This window comes from Portunus trituberculatus, chromosome 13 (assembly GCF_017591435.1).
Source record: "Portunus trituberculatus isolate SZX2019 chromosome 13, ASM1759143v1, whole genome shotgun sequence".
Lineage (NCBI taxonomy): Eukaryota > Metazoa > Arthropoda > Malacostraca > Decapoda > Portunidae > Portunus > Portunus trituberculatus.
The window spans coordinates 9,200,444-9,217,186 of NC_059267.1; the positions used below are offsets into that span (position 1 = coordinate 9,200,444).

Below are 16,743 nucleotides of genomic sequence, written 5' to 3' on the forward strand. Positions count from 1 at the left end.
AGGAAAAGTAGGTACCATCACAATAACGTAACATTTCCACGATAAGCGAGTAAAAAGCGACCATCATCATCATCAATACACACTTCCAATCCAGCACCACGTACCCAGCCACGGCTACATGAAGGAACAGCATCTTTGTGCGTAAAGCGACCATGTGTGGGACGGCAATGATCTTTATAAGCCCCCCCTCACCTCATCACTGATTTCTTAACTCCGCGCCACCTAAAAAACGATTCACCTACACCGTGACATTTCCTTGTTCCTCACTTTTGCAAGACCTTATGTCGATTATTTCCTTCTCTCTCTCTCTCTCTCTCTCTCTCTCTCTCTCTCTCGTTGCAGTCTTACGTTGAAATTTAACAAGTGATCCAAAAATGCGAATACTGAGATGAAGAGTTATAAGTTCAATCACGTTATGAAAACAAATTCACGTCACGGAAACAAACAAACAAAGTCATGTTATGAAAACAAAAAAACAAAATAATCAAACAAAGTCATGTGACAGAAAGAGAGAAAGAAGCAAACAAACAAAAGCAATCACGTCACAGAAATATTAGAAAAAATATCTTTAATTTAAAGAAAACATACGAAAGAGAAGAACACTGATAAGGAAACAAATATAAATAGACAAATAGAGAGATGAAAAGGTTTAATTTATAAAGAAAGTAAAAAGGGGAAAAAAAGTTGCAGATCACTGAATGGTGCGCGCGCACACACACACACACACACACACACACACACACACACACACCACCTGTTTCTTGAGTAATATGCAAACAACTTGTAAAACCTATAAAAAAAATGGTGGAAGAAACACATGAGACATTAAATACGACTTAGCAACACGGCAGATCAAAACAGAACTCAAATCCGGTCCAGTGCGATTTGGAAACACGCCACATCAAGCCAAAGAAACACAAATCAACCTGTACAATACGATTTAGCTACACATAACTTCTCAACAAACTGATTAGGTGAACAAATAAGACCTTAATCCTGTTATATCTAATTAATATTTCACGGCAACGTGGGAAATAATATACAAGTACTAATAACATAACACTAACACAAAGTATCACAATTAACTCCTACGAAAATAAATGCCATTAACTTTTTTTCTTGCATTAATCCCTAAGAATCTAATTTTTAACAGCGACAGGAGAGAGAGAGAGAGAGAGAGAGAGAGAGAGAGAGAGAGAGAGAGAGAGAGAGAGAGAGAGAAACTAATAACACAATTCATAAAAGTAAAGTGAAATCTAACTAAATGAATATAAACAATAATCCCATCACACAATCATAAATGAAATGAGTCCCAGTACGCATTCCTCAACAACAGCGACGCAAAATAAGAGAAAACTAATAACAAATCGCATCATAACAAACACAGTATTCATTGAACAAATAGATAAACAGAAAATATAGAGAGAAATAGTACTAAGAAAAACAAGGTCTTCCATAAATCAATCTGGGGAAAAAAATACTTACCAAAGAAAATTTCTGGACTTTAGTAGCACAAGGTATCAACACAAACTGATCAGAGAAAAACACACACACGTTAATCCTGGAATAAACCCATTTTAAATACTCCAAGACAAATGGTGTTGGGCGTGCAGGGGCGCGGGAGTTACTAGCGGTGCCCTTGACAAAACTAACCTGCTTGTTCACTTTTAATCACTGCCATACACCTCAACAAACTCCTCTAAACATGACACACTGCTCCACTTCCCCTCACTCTGCACTATCCCTGCTGTCCCGTCTTGCCCCCCACCGTGTATCCCCGAGCACTTCCTGACAGCTGAGACACTCACCATGGGGGACATCAACGCAGGAGCTTAACGCGCAATCCTTCCTCCACCACAGTTCACGTAAGACTGGTGATTCTGTGTTACCTTGAGCGGTAGGTGGCGCAGATGCCGATTACCGCAATACAGTACTGAATTATCATAGCTTTTCTTTCCTTTTTTTTCAGTTTTAATGATGAAATTAGGGTTTTACTTGTATCTTTAAAGTGATGTTATAGTCTTGGCGATGTGTGGGGTGTGTGGTTTGGGACGGGTGTGGGTATGGTACTGTAGAGATCGTGCGTTTTGGAGTACATTTTTGTTAAAGGTCAAAGATAGGCCGCCCACCAGTGGCTCGCGTTCCCACTCTAAACATTAATGCCACTGGAGACTAAGCAAGGCTATGGGAGTTTCTGACCCTTGCTCCTAGGCTTCAAACTTTCTGCCTCGAGTTCTGCGCGTAGGTTGTGTGTGATGGTCATAATTGCCTCTCTCCAAGCAACTGTCAAACGCCGCTACCAGCCTTTCCTAACCAGCCATTAGGCACCTTCATCATCATCATCATCATCATCATCATCATCATCACTATCATCATCATTACCATCACAGGCACCATCGTTCAATGCGTGCATGACAACCTAGCTCTCCAATCTGAACGTAACCTTGCATTCCTCGCAACAGGAACCAACAAGTGACTGACGTTGTTATGTATGAGATTTCTCTTTCCCATCATCATTATCATCACCATCATCATCATCATCACCATCGTCGTCGTCATCATTATCACCTTTTTATCAGTTATCATCTTGTTTCACTCCCATTATTATCGTCACCTTCATTGTCACCACCATCATTTTTAAAACTACCAGCATTTTTTAATACTGCTATCATCACCAATATATTTACCATTGTTCAACATTACCGCTATCATCATCATCGTCATCATCATCATAAAAGCTACCATCATTATGCAGCATTTTATCGTCATTATCATCAGTGAATCATCATATTAAGTATCACCACTATTCATCATTTTTGTCATCATCTACTGAACTAAATGAACTTAAATGAATAGATAAATAAATGAATAAACTAATGAAGCATGTATATCTTTTCCGTGCTACAAATTCAAGTGCCCGTAAATCACTTTTCTTTCTCGCTCTCTCTTTTTCTTTCTTTTTTTTCTAGATTCTGAACCTACAAAGCTTTTGATATCAATGTAGTTAATATACTTAAAGCAGAATAGTTTAGTTACCTCAAACAGTCTAGTTACAATCAGAAGGCGTGTTACTACTAGTTATCCTCTTGAATTACCATTACCATATCTCATCACCACCAACATGTTTTTATTACCATGGTCATCATCGTCATCTTTATTTACAATCATTACCACCACTATTGTCATCATCATTATTATCTTTTATCACCATCAGTACGAATACTGCCGCTATAATCATCATTAACATCGTCAAAACCATTGTATCCATTATAAACACCATTATCACCATAAGTACTATCACTATTATTATTACCATTATAAAAAAAACTATTAATACCATAACCACCCTCACTATCATCACCATCACCGCCAACACCAACACTACGAGTCCACCACCATCACAACCACTGCTCCTAACTTTCACTCAATATAAACCTGCTAAATGAATGCACTTTCCTTATAAGGCTTATAAGGAAACTGCGTGTTTTATTACATCGCCACAGCTTCGATCACACTTACTGTAAGGTGAATACTAAAATCCACTGTAGCTTTACATTTTTATTGTTTTTTCTCTAACTTTTTTTCTTATAGTCATGTATAGTCTTTACTCCGATCTTCTTTCTCTTTTCAGCAATGTCAATAAAATGTTACTCTAATCGTATACCGCAGTGTAGTTTCTCTTGTCTTCCACTCTCGCACGTCGCCAAGCGTCGAGACGAGTTCAAGGTTAGCTATATAGACAGATGGATTAACCTATATATACATGTATCTATCTATCTATCTATCTATCTATCTATCTATCTATCTATATATATATATATATATATATATATATATATATATATATATATATATATATATATATATATATATATATATAGATAGATAGATAGATAGATAGATAGATAGATAGATAGATAGATAGATAGATATATAGATATAGATATAGATATATAGATAGATAGATAGATAGATAGATAGATATATATATATATATATATATATATATATATATATATATATATATATATATATATATATATATATATATATATATATATATATTGCCTAATGCTAATTATAGGTTGCCTGATAAAATTATAATGCTTTCTTTTTAACTCCATTAATGGTGTCATTTGTAATATCATTGTAATAGATTATACGAAAGGAGAGCACAAGATTTGTGTGTGGTGGCGGAAGAATCTTGAATAGCCCAAAGGAGCTCCAAACCTAGGGGGCTATAGCTGCCACAGGGTGATATGCTTCTCTCTCTCTCTCTCTCTCTCTCTCTCTCTCTCTCTCTCTCTCTCTCTCTCTCTCTCTCTCTCTCTCTTTTCCCACGTCCTTGTTGGTTTCATAATAACATTTGCTGTCACATTTTGTGGGCCCTGTTGCAACTGTCAGCTGGCGCGTCTACACAGAACACAGCTCAGTCCCATAAGAGCATAAAAAGATGAGGGAAGCTGTAAACATCGAGCCACCGAGCCTATATTGGTAACCACTAGACATTGTAACACCATCTTTATAGGACATACAGTGGCAGTAGTGATAGAACTGTTAGCAACATAAACTTCTATACAATTTACGTAACTATAAAAGATTATTATATTGACAGACTCTCATACACAGGCAACAAAAACCGTTCTCATTTATCTTTATACATATCATGATTAGTTTCATTATATTCCTTAGTTGGAGTGCACAGTGCAGCGAAGCTTGAAGTGGTCTTGTTTTGTGTGTGTGTGTGTGTGTGTGAGAGAGAGAGAGAGAGAGAGAGAGAGAGAGAGAGAGAGAGAGAGAGAGCATGACTTTCAACTTTGGAAGTTAATACATTTCTTAACGGAGCTGCAAATATGGGAATCGCATCGTCAAACACTATTGGGTTCTGGTGGATTTTTCTAGGTTGTTTTCATAGTTTAGGTGATAGTCTGAAAGGCGAAACAGTCACAGCCTGCCCTTTAAATACAAATCTCCTCCTTCTCACAATACTACATACACTTACAACACACACACACACACACACACACACACACAATAATGAGAAACTAATCCTGAGAGAAGAATATGACATTAGAAGCACAAGATCGCATAGTAAGAAACTGAGGAAGGGAAGATGTCTGAGAGATGTTAAAAAATGTAGTTTCCCGCAAAGATGTGTTGAGACTTGGAACAGTTTGAGTGAGGAAGGGGTGTCAGCAACGAGTGTGCATAGTTTTAAAGAGAAATTGGATAAGTGTAAAAATGGAGACGGGGCCACACGAGCATAAAGCCCAGGCCCTGTAAAACTACAACTAGGTACAACTAGGTAAATACACACAATCATTATCATTAGCTGGATATTAAGTCGTATCTCAATAAACCCATGTACATTTTTTAATGAGTACCTGATCCTGAGAGAAGAATATGCCAGTCGAAGCACAAGATCGCATAGTAAGAAGCTGAGGAAGGGAAAATGTGTAAGAGATATTAAAAAGTATAGTTTCCCACAAAGATGTGTTGAGACGTGGAACAGTTTGAATGAAGAAGTATTGTCTGCAACGAGTGTGCATACTTTTACAGTAAGATTGGATAAGTGTAGATATGGAGACGGGGCCACACGAACATAAAGCCCAGGCCCTGTATAACTACTACTAGGTAAATACAATTAGGTAAATACACACACACACACACACACACACACACACACACACACACACACACACACGGCCCGGTAGCTCAGTGGTTAGAGCGCTGGCTTCACAAGCCAGAGGACCGGGGTTCGATTCCCCGACTGGGTGGAGATATTTGGGTGTGTCTCCTTTGACGTGTAGCCCCTGTTCATCTAGCAGTGAGTAGGTACGGGATGTAAATCGAGGAGTTGTGACCTTGTTGTCCCGGTGTGTGGTGTGTGCCTGGTCTCAGGCCTATCCGAAGATCGGAAATAATGAGCTCTGAGTTCGTTCCGTAGGGTAACGTCTGGCTGTCTCGTCAGAGACTGCAGCAGATCAAACAGTGAATTACACACACACACACACACACACACACACACACACACACACACACACACACACACACACACACACACACACACACACTTCAACAAAAAAAAAAGCGGGGGGGACTATAAAATAAGCCTCATAGTCCCATTCTGGAAAGTAGACCATAAATGTCCCCAGGTCGGACTACTCTCTCGGTATCGACCATAAATGTCTTGATGTCCCCTTCAACTTTTTTCTTCATTAACTTCTGCAACATTCACATTCTTAGATCTAAATTTCAATCTGTAGAACACCATCTCTTCTCTGCTAAACCTTATCTTCTTTTCCTCACCGAAACACAGCTGTCTGAGGCAACTCACAGTAGCTCTTTCTCTGTTCCCTCCTATTTTCTCTAATCTCATTTTCGTTCCAAAGCTGGATGTTGCGTCTATGTACGCAACGAATTGACTTGCTCTCGTGCCCACGCTCTCGAATCTTGTGTGTTTTCCACCATCAGGCTTCGACTCACAAGTCAAACTTTAATTAAATATCTATGTTGTCTATCTCTCCCTTAACTCCATTGACTATAAGAATTTTTCGACTATTTAACTTCTAAACTGGAACACATTCTGATATCCTATCCTTTCGCAGATATTTCCATCCTTGGAGATTTCAATGTTCACCACTAGCTTTTAGCTTTCCTCTCCCTTCACTGAACATCCTGGTGAACTAGCCTTCAACTTTGCTATCCTACATGACTTAGACCAACTGGTGCAACACCCGTCTCAGAGATATGCCCAACATTCTTGACTTTTTCGTTGCCTGTAATCATTCTGCTTATGTTGTTATCCTTTCTTTTTCGTTGGGCTCCTGTGATCACATTCTCATATCTGCATTTTGTTTTATTTTTCTAATCCCTCCTTAGGATCCCCCAAACTGGAGATGCCTCTGACATTTTGCCTCAGCCAGCTGGGGGGACCTGAGGAGGTGTTATGCTGATTTTCCCTGGAATGATTACTGTTTCCGTGTCAGAGACCCATCTCTGTGTGCTGAACCATTAACAGAGGTGATAGTGTCTGGCATGGAGGCGTTCATTCCTCATTCTTTTTCTCAACCTAAACCTTCTAAACCTTGTTTTAACACAGCTTAGCTGTTTTCGTGCTATACATGATAAAGAGGTTACCCACAAAAGATACTTGAGCCTTCCATGATCAGAATCATGTCTAGTCCATTCTTCAACTTGCCAAACACTCCTTCATAAACAGAAAATGTCAAGATCTTCAGGTATCTAGCCAAAAACATCTCCAATAACTTTACTTCTTCTTTCCCTCCTTTATTTCATGCTGATGGCACCACTGCCCTCATATCTGTCTCTACGCTGAACTCTTCCCTAAAACTTTGTTAATAACTTTATCTTGAATGATTCTGGGCTTGTTCCTCCCTCTCCTCCTCCCTCTGGCTATTTCATACCTACAAATAAAATTATTCATAATGATGCTTTTCGTGCCTTCGTTGGCCTAAACCCTCGGAAGGCTTATGGATCTGATGGGGTCCCTCCTATTGTTCTCAAAAACTGTGCTTCTGTGCTTACACCTTGCCTGGCCAAACTCTATCAACTATATATATATATATATATATATATATATATATATATATATATATATATATATATATATATATATATATATATATATATATATATATATATATATATATATATATATATATATATATATATATATATATATATATATATATATATATATATATATATATATATATATATATATATATATATATATATATATATATATATATATATATATATATATAGATAGATAGATAGATAGATAGATAGATAGATAGATAGATAGAGAGAGAGAGAGAGAGAGAGAGAGAGAGAGAGAGAGAGAGAGAGAGAGAGAGAGAGAGAGAGAGAGAGAGAGAGAGAGTTCCGTTTTCTTGAAATATTTAAGTTACGTTCTTGTTTAATTATATATAAATAAGAAATATTTTACCTCCATTTGAAGCGATGCCGTATCCAGAAAAATATACTTAATGTTTCACAAAGAACAGATTTTTATTTGCGTGTACATCAAAATTATATGAATTTTGCATATTTTGACAAATGTACCCTTTTGATGTCCATATGGGTACATTTGTTGACATTGTGCCCGTATGGGAGCAGAAAGTCGGTAATGTGACATTATATCCTCTCGTATCAAATCTATCTACATTGTACCCTTCATTTTTTACAGTGTGTATATGTCTACCGTCTTCTACCTTTCCTTCTTGCTGGAAATTTATCTACATTCAGCCTGTTCTTAAAAAAGGGCGATCGTTCTAATCCCTCAAACTACCTCCCTATCACTTTGATTTCTTTCTTGTCTAAAGTCTTTGAATCTATCCTCTATAGGAAGATTCTTAAACATCTGTCACTTCGTAATCTTCTATCTCATCACCAGTATGGTTTTCGTCAAGGCCGCCCTGCTTGTGATCTTTGGTCATCCTCTTTTAGTGATTTTGGTGAAACTTTTGCTGTTACCTTAGACATATCAAAAGCTTTGAATATAGTCTAGCACAAGACTTTGATCTCAAAACTGCCCTCCCATGGTTTCTATCTTTCTCTCTGCCACTTTATCTCAAGTTTTCTCTCCGTTCATTGTATTGATGCTGTAGTAGACGGCTACTGTTCTTTTCCTACATCTATTGATAGTGGTGTTCCTTAAGGTTCTGTCCTGTCATCCAATCTCTTCCTATTATTCATTAATGATCTTACAAGCCAAACCTTCTTGATCTATCCATTCCTACGCTGATGATACCACCCTACACTTTTCACGTCCTTTCAGAGATGACCAACTCTTCAGGAAGTCAACAGATCACGCAGGGACCCCACAGAATGCCTGACTTTTGACCTTCCTAAGCTTTCTGATTGAGGAAGAGAAAACTTACTAGTGTCCAATGCCTCATAAACCAATCCCTCCATCTATGAACTCGACACAACCTTCCCGACAACTATCCACCCTTTTCTACACTGAATATCCTCGGTCTGTTCTTTACACATAATCTAAACTGGAAACTTCACATCTCATCTCTTATTAAAACAGCTTCTATGAAGTTAGGCGTTTTGAGGCGTCTCCGCCAATTCTTCTCACCCCCAACTGCTAATTCTTTACAAGGACCTTATTCACCTTTGCATGGAGTGTACACTTCGCATGTATGGGGAGGTTCTATTCACACAGCTTTATTAGATAGGGTGAAATGAAAAGCTTTTCGTCTTATCAACTTCTCTTCTCTGACTACTGTCTTCAGTCTCTTTCTTATTGCCAGAATGTTGCATCTCTTCCTATCTTCTACCGCTATGTTCATGCTAACTGCTCTTCTAATCTTAATTGCATGCCTCCCCTCCTCCTGTTGCCTCACTGCACAAGGCTTTCTTCTTCCTCTCACCTCTACTCTGTCCAACTCGCTAATGTAAGAGTTAACCAGTACTCTCAATCATTCATATTTTTCTGTGGTAAACTCTGGAACTCCCTACCCGTTTCTGTATTTCCAATTTCCTATGACTTGATTTCAAATAAGAGGGAGATTTAAAGACATTTATCCGCCCCCATTTTTTCCTAGCTCTCTCGGATCTGCTAGGAGACTGGCAACTTAGTGGACCCTTTCTTCGTTTTATGTTGCCCTTGTCCAACTTTCTCCTCTTCCATAAAGAAAAGGTTTGTGGTATGCCTCTGGGAAGCAAACCTATTAGTGAGCAGAAGCAGATGTGTGTTAGATAACATGAGGTGTTCTTTCTATGGAATACTATCATTCTTTCCTTTTTTTTTTTTTCTTGTTTTTTCTTTGTGTGTGTGTGTGTGTGTGTGTGTGTGTGTGTGTGTGTGTGTGTGTGTGTGTGTGTGTGTGTGTGTGTGTGTGTGCGTGTGTGTGTGTTTGTGTGTGTGTGTGTGTGTGTGAAAATATCAGCAGAGATCCCTAGCGTGCTGCCGAAGGAAACTGTCTTACATTTTTCATTTGCGATGTGTTCCTCACAGACCGCTTTTAACCACTTACTCTTTGAAATTTATGCGTATATATTGGATATATTAGTTATCATTGTTAAATGGTTATATATATATATATATATATATATATATATATATATATATATATATATATATATATATATATATATATATAAAGTACCTAAGCAAACCTATCCCCACATTGGTTTACTCTTTGATCAAAACTGTTATGACAGATGAAAGCGGGCAGGGTTTATGGAGGAATGAGTAGGAGAATAATTTACACTGACAGGCGCAGTATCACTCTCATCGTTTCACAAATCCTAGGAAATGTTTAATGTACGTACAACTTTGAAATGGCATTTATAGGAAACGTATTTCCAATGTGAAGTACGCTCTTCTATTTTGTTAAAGAAACTAGCTTTGCTGATGTAATTTTAAGACACATGAATGTTAATGGCATCGTACATTTAATTAAGGAAATAATCATAAGTACTCCATGTGAGATCTGAAAACATTTTAACTGAAAATGTGTGTCCGTATGGCATCTTTATGTTCCGCTGACTTGAAGCTTATAAAGTGATTGTCATGATGTAATACAGTAATTAACACCATGGCTTTATTATAAGAGATATAGTTAAAGACAAAACAAATGCACCATGTTATGTATAATATCACGTAAACATGACTCATTTTCAGATGAAAAGCACCGAAAAAAAAAATAAATAAATAAATACAAGACGATAGAATGTCAAAGTTACCACCACGTCCACTATAGCTGCTACTGCAACACGTCTTCACGCCTCCAAGCCACAATTTCCATAATGGACGAAATGCGAAATTAATATTAACTAGAATGATATTTATATAAAGGAGATAAGATTTACCTGTAGCATAAGATTGCTATATATTGACTTACAAAATTATGGACATCTTTACTATGTAATATTGGAAAACATGTTGATAAATCAATTAAAAAAAAAGAAAATCCCACCACGTACCGCCTTAAACATTTTGGCATTTGTCGAGTGGTTTAAAGTTACCTACATGTCACCATGATACCCAGGTTCTAGGTGGTTACACCTGATGAGCTTGGGTGGTGATATGGGCCCTAATATGGGTACCACTATAGATAAAATTGCCTGCGGCATTAATGGGCGGAAACTGAACAGCGTTTCCTTCACACTCTTCAAGTGAACCTACAGGCGCTATAGGCCTCGACATAAAATAAAATAAAATAAATAAATAAATAAATAATAATAATAATAATAATAATAATAATAATAATAATAATAATAATAATAATAATAATTGATGGAAGCTGAAATTCTTCACATCTGAGGAATAAAGGAAAAAAAAATCCTCACTAATGCTGATCTCGATACATGAATTCTAAACTTGTCAGCGAAAATCCGGACGTCTCGCAACCCTAAGCTTAAGGTCTTGCTACAACTCACACACAAATATAACACAAAGAATAGCTCCCAAATTATAACTCTTACCTGTGGCAGTCATGGCTTCTCTCTGCTTTAGTTGAGTTACATTAGATGAACAAGTGAGAGATTTACCTCATTGGAAATGTGTGCAAGTAACAGTTGTCAACCTAGCTCTGCTTACTACGTACTGAATTGTTTATTATGGCTATCAACAGAGGATTATTTTGATTGTGTGTATTTATTTTTCTTTAAGTGAAATTGCCTTACTTAACTACTTAAAAGAAATAATATATATATTAATATATATATATATATATATATATATATATATATATATATATATATATATATATATATATATATATATATATATATATATATATATATATATATATATATATATATATATATATATATATATATATATATATATATATATATATATATATATATATATATATATATTATTTTATTTTATTTTTCATCTATTTATTTATGGTTATTTATTTTTTGCAAGGGAGCTTACTAGTATTTGAGTAAATACTAAGTTTCATCAGATCTACTGTTAAGGTCACTCGAGATTTAGATCATGGAACCTAACTACTTTAAGGAATAAATTTTAGTAAACTGTTCCTGCTTTAAGTAAGGCAGCAATAACATTAAAAATTTTGTACTAGTGATTAATAATGGTAATTTTTTTGTCCCCTGTATAAAGTGCCAACCATATCCTGCATTTGTTTCTGGTGAAGTGGATACTTTATTGCACACACTAATTACGATGCAGTGTCTACCTCTAACAAATAATATTACTCCAACCACACATCTGACTTACATTATGTGAAAACATGTTCTTTTTAAATAATTTATTTCTATCTGCAATTCGTTGCCAATATGATTATATTATACTTTTCAGGTGTGAACCTCCTCTCTCCCAGCTCGATGGGTTGATCATTGAGATTTTGGACCCCAAGAATGTCTCTATTCATGGGTGTACCAATAAGAAGAGCATCATTGAATACATCTTCCTTAACAAAGGATAAGCCACTTGTAGATATAGCAATATTAGGCCATAATGTTGTCTCAAATTTCTGCAATCCAAAATACTTGTGTTCCCATTTAATTTAAATTTATAGTTAAACACAATGGTAAATTTGTTATCTAGTATTGATTTTTTTTTTTTTTTTTAATTCTTTAACCAAACAGCTAGAACAGTAATAAGGAAAGAAAAAAGTAATAATATTAACTTAATTCCAAACCCTTCTCCCCCTTCATAAGTTTGGTGTTGTAGTGGGTGAATGTGTTAATGAGTCTTAGGGATTTACAGTTTCTTAGACATGGGTTTCCTTCAAACAGCATAGGATTTAAGTTAAACACATTGCACCATTAGCTAGATTTACTGGTTTCTGTTATTATTATCCTTAGCAATAAAACCAAAAGCATTATCAGCTTAGTTTCTGAAGTAAAAACTTATGATGCCAGCAGTGTGGAGGCAGCAGATGATGCTGGGGAAGTGGCAGAGGCAGACCAGCAGAGAGAAGTGGTGACTGAGGCAGTGGGTGTGGAGGAGGAGGCACCTGCCACACCACTTCCAGCACCAGTGATGCAGCACCAACAGGGACCAGACTTGCCTGGTACATCACTGGTATAAGTGGATGAGAAGGAGGTCATCCACCTGCAGAAGAAAAGGAAGCTTGAGCTTGCACTCCTTGAAGAGTCTATAAAGACTCAGAAAAGGAAGCAAGAAGCAGAACAGGCTAAGTACTTGTACTACACACAAAAACTAAAGAACTTGAAACAAACAAATAAAAAATAGTAATAAAAATATAAATAATGTACTATTTGTTTTTGTTTGTAACCACTCAACCAAATATTAGTGTTTACACAAAATTAGATACAGTTTCTATATGCTCAACCTACAATCTACTTACTTCAGGTATGGAAAAAAAATGCTACTTACAAGAGAATAAAACCAATCTCAGCAGTCATGACACTGGTGTCTCATCACTCATCAATGCTGTAAAAGAAAGAAATTCATTTACTGCTTGATGTTGTATCTTATATATATATATATATATATATATATATATATATATATATATATATATATATATATATATATATATATATATATATATATATATATATAAACTACAGAAAACTACAGAACATTGATAATGTAGTCAATGCCACACTCATAAAAATCAGTGAAAAATAATTAAGAAAGAATCATTTAAGTTAGTTGTGAAAGTGTGTTAATTATTTTTTTAGATGTTGCTGAGATACACATTCATCATAACCCATTTAAATATTGTAAGGCTGAACAGTGATACTGTGGTATCTGTGAAGAACTCTATCTTTTCAATAGTGGGTGACTGGCAGAGAGTGAGGCAAGGAAGATGAAATCACCAACATAACAGTGCACACACAACAAAACAAGACATATAAATATAAATAACAAAGTGACAGAGGAAAAACTGAAGAATGCTACTATAATCAGCATTATGGGTTGTGTTACTTACTTGAAGTGAAGCACAACAAATTCATCCCTGTAAAGGATTACTTCATGGCGACGTTGAACTTCCTGTACTGGGGGTCGCTCCTTGTTGCCTCCATCCTCGGCTGCAGCAAGATGTTCTTCTTCCTCAGGAAGAATGATGTTTCTTGCTTTGCAGATGTTGTGCAGCAGTGCACAAACCTCTACAATTTGGCAGACCTTGGATGGAGGACCAACTCGGATCTCACTGTGTAGCATGTGAAAATGTCGCTTCAGCTGCCCGATGCCTCTCAACAACGCTGCGGGTTTTCTTGTGGGCCCTGAAATTAATATAGATTTCAATCTTACAATGCAGTACTTGAAATTGGTATGATGCATTAATTTAATTTCTGCAAACATTTAGGTTATGTCATGTATAAGGTTAAGTTAAGATTCATTGTATGATAATGATTTGTGACATGATAGCTTAAACATTATGAAACATATAATCAAAAAATCTGGTATAATGTTGGTTAGGTTAATATATTCACATGAAAACTTAGAATAAAAAAGAAGAAACTCTTAAATATTTGGAAATTTTCATGAAATTTACTTGTTGTATTGGTGATTCAACCAACACACTTTACATAATTATAGCCCTCTGCAGGGTCTACATTTTACTTTATGGAGCATTTCTAGCCCCATTTTACCTTATCAGATATTAATGATACGTATACTTTTTGGGGGATCCAGAGGGGGCAAAGCTCCCCAGGTAGGAGGTTACACAATGTTAAATTACTTTACCTTATCAGTTGTTCTGGTCAAGTTTCAAAATGTTAAGTTACTCCCTTAATGGGGATGATGTCAACCCAATGAGGAGGTTACAAAATGTTAGGTTAGGTTACTTCATCTTATGGAGAAATCCAGTAAGGTTGGGGGGAGGGTCAAGATTGTGTGAAACTGCAATAATATTTTCAAAATACCTAATTCATTAATTTAGCACTTTATATTAGTTTATATGAAAAAGTGTAACTATGGGAGGTAAATAATTAGTTGTGTGTTTAGTGTGATGTGGGATAATTAATTAGATAACTTTTTATCTAAATTTTACTACTCAGTAGCTTACCTGTTATAAGAAGACTGTGCTCCAGGCTGTGGTCTGAGGTATGGAGTCAGTAGCCACTTCTTGCTGGGATAGCCACTATCTCCCAGTAAGTGACACCCAGCTGGGACGATGCCGTTGTCAAATATCGTGCAGAGTCCACTTTGAGCAAGTATTCTTGCATCGTGAACCGATCCCGGCCACTTTGCAACCACATCAATAATGTTTTACCGAGCATCAAACACAAACTGCACGTTGATGCTGTGGTATCTCTTTCTGTTGACAAACTCTGCCTCATATTCTCTTGGTGCTACAATCTTTACGTGCGTCCCATCAATGCCACCGATCACTTCAAGGAAGCCAGAAATCTGAAGAAACTCCTCCTTCCTCCTCTGAATTTCCATTTGGGTGACTGGAAATCTTATGAATTGGGAGAGGATGGCATTGTCATTGTATGACTGATGACCCTGCTGATGGTCTGTTGTGAGGGCCCCAAGTCATCAGCAGCGCTACACTGCTGCATCTTCCCTGTAGCAAGGTACCGCAGAGTGATGATCACATGCATGATGCATTTTTGGGGGAGAGGACCTTGTTCCTTGCAGTTGGTCTCTTCAGCCTTTCCCGCACCAAGTCTGTCACGTCCAGTCGATACCTCTTCACCAGCTCACGGTCATCAAGCTCATTCAGGACGTCCTTTCTCTCACAAAACGTCAGTCTCTATCGTAGGTGGTGGCGGTGTGGTTCCTCTTGAGCAGCCATGTTTACTCTTAGGATGAAATCTTAGGAGCGCGCAGCCTGCTAGTCTACCTCAGGTGGTGTTTTAGCAGTAAGACGCATTCTTAGGGCTAAGGATGCCGTCTTAAGGATTTAAGACTCAAGTTCCGCCATTTTGGTGATTTAAGACGACTTCTTACCGTTAAGACGGCAACTTCGTTAGTGTTTATAAGTATGAGCCTAGCTGGACCTCCATAGACCCTTCCTATTGAATAAAACGGTCTAATCGTACACAAATCCGAGGGTAAGAATGTGTCGAAGTGTTAAAGGGGTTGATATGAACACCCTTGAGTGCAGCGGTTCTTATTTAGGAGCCATAACAGTGAAATTTTAACATCTTCAAGAATCTTTGCTATAGGGCACTTGTTGGGCTACACATGAAGCATTAGGACACCTTCCGGGGCTCACAAAACTACAATAACATTGAAAAAACTGGAAGCTGTGGTAAACAAAGCAATTGTTCCGCCAGCAAGTGCTTTCATTGGTGCCGTGTACTGAACTAAACAGTGGTATGTCTGGCAGTAATGCGTTTTTTTTTTTTTTTTAGGGCAGGGGTGGGTTGGGGGTTCTTTTTTTTTCCATGGCCTATAGCACATGTAGGCATACTTGAAGGTTATATATGGGAAGTACTGTTCAGCTTCCACCCATTAGTGGCGCAGGCAATTTTATTTACAGTGGTACCCATATCAGGGTCCACATCACCACCACCCAAGCGCATCTTTGGTGTAACCACCTAGAACCTGGGTATCATGGTGACATGTAATTCTAAACCACTCAACAAATGGCAAAGTATCAAGGTGATACGTGATTGGATTTGAACCAATGCGTGGCCTGATCACCACGCTCATCACCTTATCCACTACGCCACCGGCTTCCTGTTCTTTATTGGCAGAATTTCATTGAGAACATAACTAGATATGTAGTTTTGGGCCACCAAGAAGACGTCTTTTTTTTTTCTTTTTCTTTTTTACCATCAAATTCAATTTATTATACT

The 16,743-nt window shown here is 37.0% G+C and overlaps 1 protein-coding gene and 1 long non-coding RNA gene across 6 annotated transcripts in view; both read right to left on the minus strand.

Annotated features, from left to right (window-relative positions):
* Positions 1-1,943, minus strand: part of LOC123503143 (G-protein coupled receptor Mth2-like) — an 82,040-nt gene extending 80,097 nt beyond the window's left edge. For 4 of the 5 annotated variants that reach the window (XM_045252647.1, XM_045252646.1, XM_045252648.1 and 1 more), the window contains exon 1: positions 1,809-1,943. The gene's annotated coding sequence lies outside the window, so the exon portion shown is untranslated. Of the gene's footprint in view, positions 1-1,485; positions 1,629-1,808 lie in introns of those variants that run through there. The other variant, XM_045252645.1, reaches the window with a different exon arrangement.
* A 10,835-nt stretch (positions 1,944-12,778) lies between these two features.
* LOC123503238 lies at positions 12,779-16,222 on the minus strand. The gene is made up of 4 exons (XR_006674374.1): positions 15,000-16,222; positions 13,920-14,214; positions 13,358-13,414; positions 12,779-13,072 (listed from the first exon to the last, which is right to left on the minus strand). It is a non-coding gene; the product is annotated as an uncharacterized LOC123503238 (long non-coding RNA).
* Between the last annotated feature and the right edge of the window lie 521 nt (positions 16,223-16,743).